Consider the following 8,261-nt stretch of genomic DNA (forward strand, 5'->3'; position numbering starts at 1 on the left):
GCAGACAGGAGGGGGACCTCATACCACCAAGAAAGAAGCGCTGGGAGGGGAGTACCTACTTTGGACCCTGGAGCCCTGCACTGAGAAGCTCCTAGGCCAGGGGAAGATTGATGACAAGGACCTTACCCTGAGTTCGGACTTCTAGCCTCCTAAACTATGAGAGAATAAACTTCTATTTGTTATAGCCATCCACTTGTGGTACTTCTGTTATAGCAGCACTAGATAACTAAGACATAATAATAAACCCAGAATCGAGTAAGAGTATCATTCAGTATAATGCTGGAACTACTGGGCTGGGTATCAGCTGGCAGGGTACCTAAGGCACAAATTATTCATGGTAGTATATGCATCCATAATAAATGGGGTTCTTTATTTAGGTTGCCTTGAGCCAAAAACCTCAATATCATCAATTTTTAGAAATATTTGGGGAAAAATGGAAACACACATACAAAAAAGGTAATAAAAACAGTGTGGAAGGGGTAATCATCTTTTACATACAATAGCAGAAATGGAAAGCAAAGCTGGTATCTGTCATACTCACTGATTCCATTCCAAAGATAACTAAAGATAACAGAAATTAAGTGCTTTTTGATTTTTTAATTTTCTGTCTAAAGGTTGAACATTTCCTTGTGTTTTATATCTAATCAAGAATAACAACATTTCACTGAGAAATTTACTTCCAAGGCATATGTATACCTACAGTTTCTGAGATCCTTCTCAAGAAAGTTCTTTGGAGTTACATTGACCATTGCCTAAACTGCAGACAACAAAGAACTTTATCTGAAATTCTGGCATTTTCTATTAATTATTTTATGTTTCATTCTTCATAGATTACCATTAATAAAGTACAGTTGGAAGCATACATATTTCACTGCCAGCATCTACACCTTCCACACTTTGAATTTTCCAAGAAAATTCCTGAGAACAGTGGGCAAATGGGTCATTCTTGTAAATGACATATGTTGTTGTTGTTAGGTGCCGTCAAGTTGGTTCTGACTCATAGCGACCCTATAGGACAGAGTAGGACTGCCCCATAGGGTTTCCAAGAAGCAGCTGGTGGATTTGAACTGCTGACCTTTTGGTTAGCAGCCAAGCTCTTAACCAGTACACCACCAGGGCTCCAAATGATGTATAGATGAAAGTTTAGTTGTCATTTTGTGATGCTATTGTTGTTAGATGCGGTCAAGTCAGTTCTGACTCATAGTGACCTTATGTATAACAGAAGGAAACACTGTCTGGCCCTGAGCCATCCTCACAGTAATTGCTGTATTTGAGCCCATTGTTGCACCCACTGTGCCAATCCATCTTGTTGAGGTTCTTCCTCTTTTTCACTGACCTTCTACTTTACTAAGCATGATGTCCTTCTCCAGGGATAGGTCCCTCCTGAAAATATATCCAAAGTATGTGAGACAAGGAAACCCTGGTGGCGTAGTGCTTAAGTGCTACAGCTGCCAACCAAAAGGTCAGCAGTTCGAATCCACCAGACACTTCTTGGAAACCCTATTGGGAAGTTCTACTCTGTCCTATAGGGTTGCTATGAGTCGGAATCAACTCAATGGCAACAGGTTTGGTTGGTTTTGGTATGTGAGACAAAGTCTCGCCATCATTGGTTCTAAGGAGCATTCTGGTTGTACCTCTTCCAAGACAGATTTGTTCGTTCTCCTGTGGTACTATAGATACATTTAAATTTTGCATATTTCAATTTTTTAAAATCCAGAGCCAGATGGAGAGAAGGAAGAAAGTTAACTCAAACTTGGAAACAACTGAGATAGCAAGTCAAATGCTTAAGAATAAACACTCTAAGGGGTGAAAGAGTGAGTCAGGCTCCTGCAATACTTAGCATTACCTTAAAAGCAGTTATGATAACAACTTCAGCTGTTATTCGTTCATTCCTCTATCCACTCATTCATTCAAGCATTTGATGAATATTACCTACACACGAAGAACTTTGATATGTGACCAAATAGGATACTGTAAATAAAATGTACTTTTAAAAGTACACTTAATATCATTATAAATTCAAGTATATCTTCTGTAAGTTATTCAGATATTTATACCCCAAGGAAAGGGTGCCTGATTATTCAAGTAAGTGAGGGAAAAGGTGAAGAAAAGCAGTGAGAAGAGACGCAGGCAGGTATCATGAGAAGGACAGGGCAAGTGAAATCAGTCCAACCCTGGTTCAAATGCTGGCTCGCTCAGCCAGACGTCCTTCGCAGAGTCGCCACGGTCTCCTGCTTCAACAGTGCTTCAGTGGAACCCAGCGCTCGGCAATTGCCCCACAACTGGCCACTGCCAGCCTGCCTTCAGCCACCTTGTCACAGTAGCGCCCTCGGATGCCCCAAGGCCCCCGGCGCCACTCCAGTGCCTTGCAGCGTCCCTGCCTCTCCTCAACTGCCACCATGACAACCGCGTCCCCCTTGTAGGTGCGCCAGAACTACAACCAGGACTGCAGGACTCGGAGGCTGCCATCAACCGCCAGATCAACCTGGAGCTCTATGCCTCCCACGTCTACCTGTCCGTGTCTTACTACTTCCACCGCAATGATGTGGCTTTGAAGAATTTTGCCAAATATTTTCTCCACCAATCTCATATGGAGAGAGAACATGCTGAGAAGCTGATGAAGCTGCAGAACCAACGAGGTGGTTGAATCTTCCTTCAGGATATCAAGGAACCAGACTGTGATGACTGGGAGAGCCGGCTGGATACAATGGAGTGTGTGTTAAACTTGGAAAAAAGCGTGTATCAGTCACTACCGGAACTGCACAAACTGTCCACTGACAAGAACGACCCCCACTTGTGTGACTTCATTGAGACTAATTACCTAAATGAGCAGGTGAAATCCATCAAAGAATTGGGTGACTACATAACCAACTTGCGCAAGATGGGAGCCCCAGAACCTGGCCTGGCAGAGTGTCTCTTTAACAAGCATACCCTGGGAGACAGTGATGGAGAGAGCTAAGCTTTAGCCTGCCGCCCCATAGCCACAGGGGTGACTTCCGTGGTCACCAAGACAGCGTGTGCATATGGGGTTTACTTTTACCTTTTCTATAAATTGTACCAAAATATCCACTTCAGTTCTTTCATTTGTACCATTCCTTCAAATGAAGTAATTTGGTACCCCTCCCCCCCCAAAAAAAAGCAAATTCTGCCTCACTCAGTGGCCCTCACTTGGAAAAGGACATACCTGTCCTTTCAAAACAAGGTTTTTATGAAGAGCAAAATTGAAAAAAATAAATAAATATGGAATGAAAGCACTCTATAAACTGCCAAGTCATGGTATAGATCTCCATTAATAAGAAGTAATTTTTTTTGTCAAGTTAGTGATTAAAATCCCAAATAAATATGGGATATGTTAGTATTTTGATATGTCAACCATGATTTTTAACAAAGAACAGTTAAATATTTCAATTTTCTTGATCACTCTTTTATGGATCATTTCCCCCTCCAGTGTTTAATAACCTCGGTTCTATGGAGTCAATGTGATGGCTCATGATTTTCTACAAGGTTCAGACCCTCTACATTATAATCTATAAAATGAGGATTAATGACAATAACAATGATACGTATCTGGCCTACTGTGTGGGATTTAGTGAAGAATAAATTACATTATGTGCAAGTAATATGAAAAATGTAGCATGAAACAGAATCAGATTTGTTTTATTATAATTGATAATAATGAAATAATGACTGGGCACCAGAATTCAACAACGCTCTATGGCAACGGGTTTCAATTTTGATTTTAAGAGGCAGCAAAATGGAATGGTTAAGAACAACCTCAAGCCAGAATACTTGGGTTCAAATACCACTTCTACTGCTTAATTAATTAATTAGCTATGTTCGCTAATTAATCTCTCTCTGCCTCAGTTTTCTAGTCTGTACATAATGGAGAAAGTAACAGCCCCTACCATATAGGGTTATATCAAGATGATGTGATTTAGCATTTGAGAATAAGTACTATAGAAGGGTTGCTATTATAATTTTATAATTACATAACACAGGAGATTAGATCGGAAGCTTATGGGACAGTGAATTTACGTTAACGGGAGGAACAACTCAGAAAAGGAGGGTGAGTAAGAAAGGTTGCACAACTGGAAGAGTGCAATCAATGTCACTGAATTTTACATGTAGAAATTGTTGAATTGGTGTGTATTCTGCTGTGTATATTCTCAACAACAAACAAAAAATAAAATAAATAAATTTTTAAAAGTCACAGGCTTTGATCTACCTCTATGACTGTGTATATGCATTGTCTTAGTTATTTAGTGCTGCTATAACAGAAATACCACAAGTGGATGGCTTTAACAGAGAGAAATTTATTTTCTCACAGTCTAGTAGGCTAGAAGTCCGAATTCAGGGCGCCAGCTCCAGGGGAAGGTTTTCTCTCTCTGTCGAATCTGGAGGAAGGTCCTTGTCATCGATCTTCCCCTGGTCTAGGAGCCTCTCAGCACAGGGACCCCAGGTCTAAAGGACACACTCTGCTCCTGGCACTACTTTCTTGGTGGTACAAGGTCCCCCCATCTCTCTGCTCGCTTCTCTCTTTTATATCTCAAAAGAGATTGATTTAAGACACAACGTAATCTTGTAGATTGAGTCTTGCCTCATTAACATAACTACCTCTAATCCTGCTTCATTAACATCATAGAAGTAGGATTTGCAATACATAGGAAAATCACATCAGATGATAAAATGGTGGACAATCACACAATACTGGGAATCATGGCCTAGCCAAATTGATACACATATTTTTGGGGGGACACAATTCAATCCATAACAAGTATCTTCTTATTTAGCACCTCAAAGGGAAAATAAATTCTAACTGCTAAGGGTAACAATTACTTTGGAGTGACTGTGTTCATTGACATTTGCAGAGAGCTACTGGTACCAGCCAGCTGTAAAAACCATTGTTTCTGTATCTCCAGGTAAAGGCCTAGAGAAGTTGGCAGCATCACTGAAGTCCAGTGCTTAGATAGGGTACTGGAAGCTCACCTGTGGAATATATACCACTGATTATGCTTTGTATATACTGGTACAAAGTATTCTCTGGTGCCAGCATTTGCCATTTAATGAGAGTAGCCATCTGCTCCTAACCCAATGTACTTGGTTAGATTTGAGAAACTGAATCAGTTGGCCACTTATAGATTTTGAAAATGCTCAGTGTTTGCCCCCTTTAGTAGACAGTGTTTATAAAACCCTAATGTAAAATTATACTACACCTATAAACCCAACATGTCCTTCTTTATTGTAATGCCCTGAGTGAAATTCAAACATGGTTTATATAGTGATTTAAAATAAAATGCTGTGAGTGTCTCTAAAATGTAGCTAGTAGGCAGAACAAATTACTCACATTTCCTTAGTTTGCAAAGGTGTTTGAGAATACACATAGACTATGGTTGTCGACTTTAAGTAGTACCATTCTCTAAGGAGACCTCCAAAATCAGAAACTAAGGAAATAACCCTCTCCAGTACAGAGTGAATGTTCTCCATGTGGAAATAGACCAGACAGATAGTTACTTAGATAGACAGATAGACGCAAAAGCTATTCATTCAGAGCTTGCTAAAGCAAGGGAGTCAGCCACAATCACTTGCATTTGTCAGAGACTCAAAGACAGGCAGAGCAGTGGGAAAACTTCATAGTGGGAAAAAAGCAAAGGCTTCAGATAAGCTCTGATTGGAGTCTATAGGCGTGGGGAAGCTGGAGGCAGGCTAACTAGAAGTGGAGCATCCTATATGATTGGTTAGGGAAACATATGTGGCTTTCTCTGGTGGGCCCTAAGTTGGAAACAGAGACAAAAATAAAGGAAGCTCTGGGGACCATGGTCTCGGGAGACATCTAGCTCAACTGGCATAACATAGTTTATAAAGAAAATGTTCTACATCCTACTTTGGTGAGTAGCGTCTGGGGTCTTAAAAGCTTGTGAGTGGACATCTAAGATACTCCACTGGTCCCACCCCATCTGGAGCAAGGAAGAATGAAGAAAACCAAAGACACAAGGGAAAGAATAGTCCAAAGGACTAATGGACCACAACTACCACAGGCTCCACCAGACTGAGTCCAGCACAACTAGATGGTGACCGGGTACCACCACTGACTGCTGTGACAGGGATCACAATAGAGGGGCCTGGACAGAGCTGTAGAAAAATGTAGAACAAAACGCTAACTCACAAAAAAAGACCAGACTTACTGGCCTGACAGAGACTGGAGAAACCCCAAAAGTGTGGTCCCCGGACACCCTTTTAGCTCAGTAATGAAGTTACTCCTGAAGTTCACCGTTCAGTCAAAGATTAGACAGGCCCATAAAACAAACAATAATACATGTAGCTCAACCATGTACATGAGACTAAATGGGCACAGCAGCCCACGGGCAAGGACGAGAAGGCAGGAGGGGACAGCAAAGCTGGTCCAATGGAAATGGGAAACCCAAGGTCGAAAAGGGGAGATTGTTGACATGTCACAAGGTTGGCAACCAGTGTCACAAAACGTGTATTAATTGTTTAACAAGAAACTAATTTTGCTCTGTAAACTTTCATCTAGAACACAATAAAAAGAAATTAAGGAAGCTGTCAGTTATTAATCAAGTCTTGGCCATTTGGGGCCCATTGTTACAGGGATTGTTGTTTTGCTTCCCAGACTGGTAGCTGCAGATAATGGGTCAGAGTTGTTTTTATATATGGTCTGGTCATTGTCCATTTGTTCATCCAGTCTCTCACCCTCAAAGCAAACAAGAGAACCTAAGGTCTACCTGGATTGAACAAAAAGTTGCTATAGTGACACTGAGGAAACCACTTATTTTTTGTGTGGGTCATCTGCTCCTCTATTTAACAGAGTTTCCTCAGTCACAAGAAACTCAATTTTACACACCAAAAGCTTAATATTTCTTTTTTTTACATTGAAAAAAAGAATTTTCAGACAAATCAGAACTTCATTTTGAGATAGCCTGCAAATTATTTTACCAGTATGCACATTACATTGTTTTTTGACGAGCAGATGCTTTATATGAAGAATGGTGATAAAAAGTATAACTTCACTAATTAATGTCTGTAAGCTACAAAATACATTTATATATCAATACATTTCTATCAACAGAATGGAGACTGGATGGTCCCAGATTGGACAGCACCTGAGATGGGTGTTGGAAGGAAACCAGGAAAACATCTCTCTCCTTCTGCTAAGTCCTACAAGTGTTTTCAAATTGTTTGGATATCCTAAGGTAATAGGTAAGGCTACAACTGATAATGATTCTTTCATTTCTGGCCTAGGAAGCATTTTACAACAGTGGTGCTGTTTGCAATGGCCTCATCTCATGCATTGTGTGTTGACTTAAAAATACTTTTTCCTTTGACTTTCACATAAAGATAGCAGGTAAGTCCCCAATTCTCATAGGAAATATTCATAGAAGCACATAAAGATATCTAAAGTTGGAACCCAGATGTAAACCCATCCACCTACGGTCACCTGATCTTTGACAAAAGCTCAAAGTCTATTAAATGGGGAAAAGACAGTCTTTTTAACAAATGGTGCTGGCAAAACTGGATGTCCATCTGTTAAAAACATCAAACGGGACCCATACCTCACACCATACACAAAAACTAATTCAAAATGGAACAAGACCTAAATATAAAACCCAAAACTATAAAGATCATAGAAGAAAAAATCAACAGATGATACATACAATGGAATACTACCCAACAATAAAGAACAATGATGAATCTACAAAACATCCCACAACACGAATGTATCTGGAGGGCATTATGCTGAGTAAAATAAGTCAATCACAAAAAGAGAAATACTGTATGAGACTACTATTATAAAAACTCATGAAAAGATTTTTTAAAAATACCTAAAGTTGCATTAGAAATGCAAATTACAAATATTAATTCACCCTCTGACAGATCCCAGAAAAAAAAAAATCCTACAGATTAAGTAGGCATGAGGGACTAATACAAAATTGCAGGTCAACATAAAAGAAGGTAGGAAGAGATTGCCAGTTATATTCTATTGAGTATGCATGTCATTGGCTAGGGACATTTGCACACAAAAAAGTAGACCTGGTCTACTATGTCAAAACAGTCTTCTGAGAAGGCCTAAGGCTTTTTCTTCTCTGCCTCCTCCCACGCCCCCAGGCCCTAGTACAGTCATTAACATTTCCCTTTCTTTTATGCTTTCAGAATGCAATGATGTAGGAAGCAGAAAGTATAGGACAAGTCTTAGAGCATTCCCAAGTTAAAAGTTTGTCCTGCAAAGATGTTGACACTGGACAAGC

At 40.0% G+C, this 8,261-nt stretch overlaps 1 pseudogene; it reads left to right on the top strand.

Moving 5' to 3' along the window:
* Window positions 1-2,399: 2,399 nt before the first annotated feature.
* On the top strand, window positions 2,400-2,959 carry LOC101350317 (ferritin heavy chain pseudogene; annotated as a pseudogene).
* Window positions 2,960-8,261: the final 5,302 nt, after the last annotated feature.

This window comes from Trichechus manatus, unplaced genomic scaffold (genome assembly GCF_000243295.1).
Source record: "Trichechus manatus latirostris isolate Lorelei unplaced genomic scaffold, TriManLat1.0 scaffold00079, whole genome shotgun sequence".
NCBI lineage: Eukaryota > Metazoa > Chordata > Mammalia > Sirenia > Trichechidae > Trichechus > Trichechus manatus.